The sequence below is a fragment of the Rattus rattus genome, chromosome 2 (genome assembly GCF_011064425.1).
Source record: "Rattus rattus isolate New Zealand chromosome 2, Rrattus_CSIRO_v1, whole genome shotgun sequence".
Classification (NCBI taxonomy): Eukaryota; Metazoa; Chordata; class Mammalia; order Rodentia; family Muridae; genus Rattus; species Rattus rattus.
This window is the reverse complement of record NC_046155.1, coordinates 171,892,707-171,903,219: the sequence shown is the minus strand read 5'-3', so window position 1 is coordinate 171,903,219 and position 10,513 is coordinate 171,892,707. Positions and strand designations below refer to the sequence as shown.

Below are 10,513 nucleotides of genomic sequence, written 5' to 3'. Positions count from 1 at the left end.
GATGCAGAGATGAGTGGGATGGAGGTACAGGATGGGAAATTCACAAAGAATCAATAAAAATTTAAGTTATTTTATTTATTTACATTCAGGTCATTACCCCCTCCCCAGGTCCCTTCCCACAATTCCTCATCCCATTCCTCTTCCCCCTTGCCTCTGAGAGTGTGTACACACACACACACACACACACACACACACACACACACACACACACACACACCCCCCTAAGCCTCCCCTTCCCAAGGACCTCAAGTCTCTCTGGGATCAAGCACCTCTTCTCCCACTGCGGTCAGACCAGGCAGACTTCTGCTACCTATGTGCCAGGGGCCTTGGACCAGCCCGTGTATGCTCCTGGTTGATGGCTCAGTCTCTGGGAACTCCCTGGGATCTGGGTTAGTTGAGTCTGCTGGTCTTCCTATGGGGTTGCTCTCCCTTTCAGCTTCTTCAGTCCTTCCCCTAATTCAACCTTAGGGATCCCCAACTTCAGTCCAACGGTTGGGTGTAAGTATCTGCCTCTGTCTCAGTCAGCTGCTGGGAGGGCCTCTCAGAGGACAGCCATGTCAAGCCTCTGTCTGTAAGCACACCATAGCATCAGTAATAGTGTCAGTCCTCAGTGCCACCCAGGAGCTACAACCCAAGTTGGGCTGGTCACTGGACCGCCTTCCCTTCAGTCTCTTCTCCATTTTGTCCCTGCAGTTCTTTTAGACAGGAACAATTCTGAGTAAGAAATTTTGACTGTAGGTTAGTAACCCTGTCCCTCCACGTGAGGCCCTGTCTATTTACTGGAAGTGGACTCTTCAAGTTCCTTCTCCCCAGTGTTGAGCATTTGGGCTAAGGTTACTCCCAATGAGTCCTAAGAGTCTCTCACCTCCCTGGTCTCACTTTCTAGAGGGGCCCCCCAACTCCCACCCACCAAGTCTGCTTATTTCCATTCATTCTCTTGGCCCTCTGGGCTTCTCTCCTCCCCTCTCTGACCCAGGTCCCTCCCTCCCTTTGCCTCCTGTGATTATTTCCTTCCCCGTCTAAGTGGGATTGAAGCCTCCTCACTTGGGCCTTCCTGTTTGTTCAACATCTTATGGTCTGTCGGTTGTATCCTATGTATTCTGTAGTTTTTGGCTAATATCCACTTATCAGTGAGTGCATACCATGCATGTTTTGTATTGTTTTGGTTTGTGGGGGGGATGTTTAATTTTCTGCAGTTCTTTATACGTCCTACATATAAATCTTTGTCTGCTGTCTAGTTGGCCAAGACTTTCTCACTCCTTTAATCTGAACCGTAAGGAGTCTGAGGCAGAAGGATGCCAGTTCAAAGCCAGCCTGTGCTTCTTCACCAGACCGTACTAATAATTTTTTTAATTGAGCGTTCCAGCATTGGGAGAGCACTGAGATGGTACCTGGTTGTGACCTGACACAGTTTCAGTCTCTCAGGAGGACTGCATCAGAAAAGAGAGCAGTCACTTCTTCCCATCAGTAGGGTGCAGCATCAGATGGAGCCTTTCCAGGTGTTCCAGTTCTCATGGGTGGCTGGCTGTGGTCAGCTGACCTACATTCACAACAGATATGTGGCCAGATGCCCAGGGCAGAAAATCTGAGACTGATTGCACGTAGCCTGTGTCACTGGTCCTGGGGGAAGATAGATAGCATTGCTACAACACAGAACAACAAACCACTGTACTCCACACGTTTACCTCTCCATCTGACCACTGCACACTCTTGTAAACAGTGTGGAATGGAGCTGAGAATACAGCTCAGTGAGAGAGCATTCATGAGGCCCTAGGGTCAATGCCCAGTGTCACAAATAAAGATAAGAATGTGGGGCTGGGTATATGGCTTAGATGGATCCTCTTCCAGAAGACCTAGATTCAACTCCCAGCACCCACATGGTGGCTCACAACCATCTGTAACCCCAGCCCCGGGGGATTCAATGACCTCTTTTGCACTGCTGGGGCACCAAGCACACACACATAGTGAATTTACCTGCATTCAAGCAAAGCACCAATATACATAAAATAAATTTAAAATCTTTAAAAAAAAAAAGAAGCAGAAGGGGAAGCAGGGGAGGAAGAAGAGGAAAAGGAAAAATAAAAGTGTGGAACCAGTGTTCAGGCAGCACCTCACTGCAGACAGTGAAAACATGGACACGAAGCAATGCTTCTTTTATTCTTTCCTTTTAAAATATTATCACACATTCATTGTACAGAACAAGCAACTCAATGGTGTCATTTTATTGCATTTTACCCCATTGCTCTCTCTTGTCTTCTCCCCACCCCTGGCCCCAGTCTTCTGGTGATTAGCACACAGCTGGTTTGCCAAGGGGAATTAAGTAAAGGGTTTATAAGGTGCCAGCAGAGGTGACCAGGTCAAAGGCTCAAAGCTTGTTAACTCCTTGTGAACTAGAGAAAAAAAAATAAAGGAAAAGAATTTAAATCTTTTACAGAGGCAATATGCACGCGTGAACACACACACACACACACACACACACACACACATTCTGGCTAAGCTTGACCATTTGTCTCAACTCTATGTGTTCTTGCACACTTACATACATACACATGTATTTACACACATACGTATAGATAAACAGACATATGCTTATATACATTTGGTGGACAGGGCTGAGCCCAGAATACCACATTTGGATGGATGGGTGGGTAGGTGGGTGGCTGGAAGGATGAATGGATGGGGCAGATTTTTTCCTTTCTCTGTCCTTTTAATAGTCAAAAGTTCTTAGAAACTTACCTCATAGATAAAATGCTCCACAAAAGGAGAGTTACAGAAGGATGCTGATATGAAGTCCAAAGCAGTGTGTCATTCTCTGACCTCGCAGTTCTGTGATTATAAGTTCAAGGCCACAGCTGCACATGGACCTGCTTTACCACAGTGCACAGCTGTGGCTTGATCCTGGGATCTGACCTAGAACGAACGGTTTTTCCTTGAACACTATTATTCGGAAGTCTATTTCTCTTTTCAGTGTAATTGTGAAAGCTTATTTTACAATTGCTTATTATGCTGCCTTTACTTCCTATTGTATGAGGAGTGGGCACATTCTATTCTGATTCTAACTTTATTACATCTTTCTGGCAAAACAACTAAGACCATCTCTTAAAACTTTCTGCCTGCTTTTGTACGTTTGCTGTCACAGCACAGGTGTGAAAAACACCCATGATTGAAAGCCAAAATGGGGGCTGGAGTGATGGCTCAGAGATGGCTCTGCTCTTCCAGAGGTCCTGAGTTCAATTCCCAGCAACCACATGGTGGCTCACAGCCATCTATATGGGATCTGATGCCCTCTTTGGTGTGCCTGAAGACAGCCACAGTGTACTTATATGTAATAAATAAATAAATATGGAAATGGACAACATTGTCCTACTTGCATGTAGATTCATGCAAGTCCACCACAACCAGCCACCTAATCTACAAATGTGGCGGAATTGACAAATGAACCATCAAAAAGTTTGAAAAGAAGGCTGCCGAAATGGGAAAAGGCTCCTTCAAGTACACCTGGGTCTTGGACAAGCTGAAAGCTGACCGTGAGCATGGTATCACTATTGGCATCTCCCTGTGGAAACTTGAGACCAGCAAATACTTTTGATACCCCAGGACACAAAGACTTCACCAAAAACATGATTACAGGCACATCTCATGCCAACTGTGCCACCCTGATTGCTACTGCTGGTGCCGATGAATTTGAAGCTGGTATCTCTAAGAACGGGCAGACCCGGGAGCATGCTCTTCCGGCTTACACCGTGGGTGTGAAACAGCTCATTGTTAGTGTGAACAAAATGGATTCCACTGAGCCACCCTACAGTCAGAAGAGCTATGAGGAAATCGTTAAGGAAGTGGGCAGCAGCATTAAGAAGCATGGCTACAACTGTGACTCTACTATACTTACAGGTCCTGTCGTTCAGAGATAATTGTATTGGTCTCACATCCATGCCAAATTCACATGCTTGCTACTTGGGACCACCTACCTGCTGAAGCACAGCCAGACTAAAAATAGAACCAAAATCTCTGAGGAGCTGCTTGGGGACTCACTGAGAGCCTGGTGCATTCATTTGCTTCTCAAACACCGAGTCAAAATTCCCACTGGATTTGTGTTTCCCTCTTTACCTTGGTAATAATTGTTTTTAAAACTCACCTTTTACTGTTTAGGTATGGTCCAAAGCTCGGGACCTGCTTGAGGGTTTTGAAACACCTTCCACATAGAACTACCCAATAATGAGAATTGCTGAGTGGAAGCTTTTCAGTACAGACCTCCTCGCTCTCATCACCTTCTGTCAGAGTTCCTGGATTGAATGTGTAGCCCGGGACGATCCTTCTTCCAGAAGCATCAGGAGGTTGGGCACCCTGGCTCGGAAGCTCTGCCGCCTTGCTTCGGCCTCCACAGGTTGTACTACAACCCACGGGGAGACAAAGAGGAACAATACTACACTATTCATGTCTAAACTACATTTTCATCACAGGCAATCAAGATGGAGATGACAAAATAACAGTACAACACATTACAGAGTGTTTCTTTGCACAAGGGACCCCCCCCCACAAGCGAACTAACAAGCCAACAAGAGCACTGTCTTTCCGCCTATTTCGTGAGTCTCAGGGGTCTTCCCTAAAACTATATCCTTCTTTTCATTCTCACTAGCATGGATTCTGAAGACTCTCTTCTTTGGATCATATTCCAACTTCATGCTCTTCACTAAATAACTAAAGAACTTTAAACTACAGAATTTAGGGTTGGGCAGGTTGAGGGCATGGTGAGCCCTTAAAATTTCCAAGGTGTGGAGTTTGAGGAGCCTAGAAATCGCCGAGTGTTTTTGGTTGGCAGACTGCACACAGGGGATAGATATCTCTTGCAATAGGATTTTCCTCTCTTGCTTTCCAAGAGACGTTTGCTTGAGTTAGAACGTTAAGCGGTGTTACAGAATCTTCATGCTGAGAGATCTTGGCGCAGGCTCCTGAATTTTTTATGGGTTTTCCCCCACCCACCATTACCCTTCCTGAGTCACCCCTATGAGATCACTTGTATAAATACCAGCCAAAGTTTCCAGAGTCTTTATGACTGAGGCTCCTGCTCCCCTTCCACCTCCTACAGTGCTACAGCAGAGACAGACCATGGTGGCTAGGGTCTTAGGTAAAGAGATAGTAGCCCAAGGGAACATAGATGTTATAGCATCAGTCTTTACCACTAAACCTCAAACATGTCTTTCTTACCAGCTGCATTCTCAGCTCCACGCCTGTACCCCAACCCCGGTCAAACATCCTTGCTAGCCTCCCAACTGTGCTGCAAGCCTTGTGTCTGTGACTTTTAAAGTCACCCAAGAGCCTTCCCTGCACTTCCTCACAGGTCATCCCAGACCTGCACCACCACTCAGGGTCAATCTCAAACCTACCATGAGCTGTCTGCATCAAATAAATGACTCGGTGGCACCGTCTTGTGGCCTCCATCCTGGCTGCACCTTACACATCCTCCTTTCCTCCATTCTCTGTCTGGGCTGCAGCCCTGGTTTCTGCCCTCCTGCACTCAGCAGGAGCCACAGGCGAAAAGGACCACACAGTGAGGAGGAAGAGAATGGCTATGGATGGGGGTCCTAAGCTGGCCCGTGTAGATCATCCAGCTGCCCCTCTTCCCAGATACTGGTCTACTGTTTTGCCAGCCAGCAACAGATGTGGAGACCAGATGTATAACCCCTTGACGAAGTGCTGTGACAATGACACCACCCTCACTATGCCTACTGGCCCTGTTTCCAGCATTGCTGTCTGGCGTCCCAGAATCAGAGCATTATTGTTAGGTTAATGGTCTCAGGCATGAAGTCCAATTGCAGAACCTCCCCCATCTACACAATTTGTGCCAAGGTGAGTTTTCTGGAGAAGGCAAGGACAGACAGAGCATGTATGCTATTGGTACAGAGACAGGCAGATAGATCAGTGGAACAGAATTGAAGACCCAGAAATGAACCCACACACCTATGGTCACTTGATCTTTGACAAAGGAGCTAAAACCATCCAATGGAAGAAAGATAGCATTTTCAACAAATGGTGTTGGTTCAACTGGAGGTCAGCATGTAGAAGAATGCAGATCAATTCATTCTTATCACCATGTACAAAGCTTAAAGTCCAAGTGGATCAAGGACCTTCACATAAAACCAGATACACTCAAACTAATAGAAGAAAAAGTGGGGAAGAGTCTCAAACACATAGCTACTGGGGAAATTTTCCTGAACAAAACACCAATGGCTTATGCTCTAAGAACGAGAATCAACAAACAGGACTTCATAAAACTGCAAAGCTTCTGTAAGGCAAAAGACACTGTCATTAGGACAAAATGGCACCCAACAGATTGGGAAAAGATCTTTACCAATCCTACATATGATAGAAGGCTAATATCCAAAATATACAAAGAACTCAAGAAGTTAAACTCCAGAAAGCCAAATAACCCTATTAAAAATGGGGTACAGAGCTAAACAAAATATTCTCGGCTGGATTATTAAATGGCCAAAAAGCACCTAAAGAAATATTAAACATCCTTAGACATCAGGGAAATGCAAACCAAAACAACCCTGAGATTCCACCTCACACCAGTCAGAATGGCTAAGATCAAAAACTCAGGTGACAACAGATGCTGGCAAGGATGTGGAGAAAAAGGAACACTCCTCCATTGTTGGTGGGATTGCAGACTGGTACAACCACTCTGGAAATCAGTCTAGAGTTTCCTCAGAAAATTGGACATTCCACTACCTGAGGACCCAGCTATACCTCTCTTGGGCATATACCCAAAAGATGCTCCAACATACAACAAAGACACATGCTCCTCTATGTTCATAGCAGCCTTATTTATAATATCCAGAAGCTGGAAAGAACCCAGATGCCCTTCAACAGAGGAATGGATTCAAAAAATGTGGTACATCTACACAATGGAGTACTACTCAGCTACCAAAAACAATGACTTCATGAAATTCATAAGCAAATGGAATGAACAAGAAAATATCATCCTGAGTGAGGTAACCCAATCACAGAAAAACACACTTGGTATGCACTCATTGATAAATGGATATTAGCTCAAAAGCTGGAACTAAATAAGATGCAATCCACAGACCACAGGAAGCTCAAGAAGAAGGATGACTAAAATGCCAATGCTTAAAAGGGGGAAAAATATCCATAGGCAGGGATATAGAAGCAAAGTTTAGAGCATGACTCAAGGAAGGGCCATTCAGAGCCTGCCCCACATGTGGCCCATATATATACAACAACCAAAACTAGATAAGATTGGTGAAGCTAAAAAGTGCATGCTGAAAGGGACGGATAGAGATCTCTTCTGAGAGACACATCCAGAGCACATCCAATACAGAGGTCAATGCTAGCAGCAAACCACTGAACTGAGAACAGGACCCCCTTGGGGGGAATTAGAGGAAGGATTGAAAGAGTTGAAGGAGCTTGCAACCCCATAAAAACAACAATGCCAACCAACCAGAGCTTCAAGGGATTAAACCACTACTGCAAGACTATACATGGACTGACCCAGGGCTCCAACTGCATATGTAGCAGAGAATAGCCTTGTTGGGGCACCAGTGGAAGGGGAAGCCCTTGGTCCTGCCAAGGTTGGACCCCCGTACAGGGGAATATGTTGGGGGCACTAAGGGGGATGGATGCGGGGAATACCCATATGGGGGAGGGGGAGAGGATAGGGCTTATGGACAGGAAACCGGGAAAGGGAATAACATTTGAAATATAAGTAAAGAAATATATCTAATAAAAGATAAAAAGAAAAAGAAAAAAAGAAAAAATCTCAAGTTTAATCCTCCTGGCCCATGCACATGGTCTCTTCACCTCTTCTCCTCCTCCTCATCCTGGTTTCTTGGGACACTGTGACTGAGATCAGAAGTCCTGCCCTGTTGTAGTTAACTGGCTGATCAACTCTTTATCAACCAATCATAGGTGGCAGAAAACAACTTTTACATAACATTGAGACTACCTGGACTGCAACCAGATGCCTGGGCATAGAAATCAGCTTCTGATCTTTTTCCGGGTGGAACCATGGAGGCTGTACCAGAGAAGAAAACGAAGGTGTGCCTAAAAACCCTTAAGAAAAAGTGAAGGAATTTCGCAGAGTTGAAGGTGAAGCGTCTGAAGAAGAAGTTTGCCCTGAAGACGCTGCGAAAGGCAAGGAGGAAGCTCATCCATGAGAAGGCAAAGCACTCTCACGAGGAGGGCAGGCAGATGTACCGGACTGAGATGTGCATGGCTAGGATGGCAAGAGAGATAGGAGCGTCTATGTGCCAGCAGAACCAAAATTGGCATTCGTCATCAGAATCCGAGGTATCAGTGGAGTAAGCCCAAAGGTGCGTGAGGTGTTGCAGCTGCTTGTCTGGGGCAGATCCTCAATGGCACCGTTGTTAGGCTCGACAAGACTCCAATCGACACGCTGAGGATTGTGGGATGGTACATTGCATGGGAACACTCCAACCTGAAGTCAGTAAATGCGCTCGTCTACAAGCAAGGCTATGGCAAAATCAATAAAAAGCAGATTGCCTGGACAGATAATTCCTTGATTGCAAATAACTTCCTGTGACCCTTCAAATTATCTTCCCCATGAGGTGGAAAGAAGAAAAAGACAACTCTCTTTGTAGAAAATGGAGATGCTGGCAACAGGGAAGACCAGATAAACAGGCTTATTAGACGGATGAAGTAAGGTGTCACCCACGGTGTTTTTTATAATCTGGTCAGTTAACAAATAGTCACAGCTTGGCAAATTGAAAAAAAAAAGAAAGAAAGAAAGAAAGAAATCAGCTTCTGAGTACACAGTACACAAAACTATGCCCCAAACGACTTCCATCCCAGATCTGTCTCATCTCCATACTGGCTTATGGCTGTACCAGCTAGCACATGGATAAGGGAACCAGATAGAGCACCCTTGGAGCAATGTGAAATGACATCATTCTACCAGGAATGGTACTCGTTTTGGTAACCGGCAGCATCACCGGGCTATCTTCGCAGCATGCTGTCTGAAGTCCTAGGATTCCCCGAATCAGTGTTGCACAGCTCAGAGTCTCGGGCCCAAATCCTGATGGCACGTCCTCTCCCATTTCTAGTGTCCAGGCCCAGTTGGGGACTCGTATTCCTAGCCAGACTTGTAGAGAATGGAGCAGGGATAGTGTAGTCGAGTATCCCCGGAAGTCTCTGCTGAGACCCACCTTCACATCCCTGGATGACCACGTGGTGTTCCTTCTCATGTCTCTGTCCCTCCCCACGTTTGTGTCTCTCCTGCTCTCCCTCTCTGGGGAGAGGATACTTGTTACCACTGAAGCCACTCTCTGTCAGATCCGATTTTATCTACATCATTTTTCGTGATGGATTTGCAGGTCACACAGAATCTGATACGGGTTGAAAACGGTTTTTTTTAGCCATCAGTATGATCTGTGTGTGTTCCCTGTTGCCGGGACATTTATGTAATGCAATCTTAATTTCTCAGTGTTGGAGAATGTGGAAAGGAGGAGCTTATGGGGAGATGTTAAGGGCATGAGAGCAGAACCATTCTAACTGGAGTAATGCCATCTGGTGAGAATGAGCGAGTTTCCACCTACAATGGACAAGTTGCCTAGGCTGTGGGCTCTTACAAACCTCTCTGTCTCTATCTCTCCGTCTCCCCTCTCCTCTCTCTCCTCTCTTCCCTCTCCCCTTTCCCCTCTCCCCTCTCTCCTCTTTCCTCTCTCTCTCCCCTCTCCTCTCTCAGAAGAAATCTCTCTACAGAGTCCTGAAACTCTGTAGGGTGTCCAGGCTGGCATGAAACTCTCACAGAGATCTGCCTGCCTCTGCCTGGAATTAAAGTGCTGAGATTGAAGGCATGGGCCACCACCCTCAGTTCCTTGGTTTCTAAACTACTCAGAAATTATACAAACTGCCCTAGTGTCTCCTTTTGCTATAACTACTTATATTTCATTGTTCTGCTTTAAAATGCTTAAGACCTGGGTGGGCAGTGTTTACTCAGCAGCAGAGGGTGGTGAGTTTAGTCCTCCGGGCTCAGCTCAATTCAGGCAGCAGCAAAGCTAAATCCAAAGATCAAACATCAGTTACATTGTTTCCAGTTTCCCTCCAGAGTCTTCCGCCTTCAGGTACTCCCAGTCAGTAGTTTACAGAAAACACACGTGACTTGTTTTTGTAGTTGTAGAGGGGAACTTTCCCAAGTCCTGTGTGAGCATGCACAGATAGTTGAGTGGGAAGCTGGAATCTTGATACAGGGAGCAGGTAATGATTCCCCGGTTGAGATATCTGGCTGTTCGGGGTTTACATGTATTCCAGACCCCTATCCAAAACGTTCAGAAGAAACCTTCCCGTCAACTGCAACTGTAGGGAATGCAGTAGGGATAGCTGTAAAGGAGCGCTTTGATGATTTCAGGAAGGAGCAGTACAGGGTTTGAATCAGGGCTACCTGACCCCAAAGCTTCTGCGGCAGCTGTGTTTCTCACATTATCTGCACCAGCAGCCCTCAGCTCAGCCACTTCACTGTCACAGTAGGATCTCCTCC

General features: G+C 45.9%; 1 pseudogene; it reads left to right on the top strand.

The window, feature by feature from the left end:
- The first annotated feature begins 3,373 nt into the window (after positions 1-3,373).
- On the top strand, positions 3,374-3,911 carry LOC116893400 (annotated as a pseudogene).
- The last annotated feature ends 6,602 nt before the right edge of the window (positions 3,912-10,513 follow it).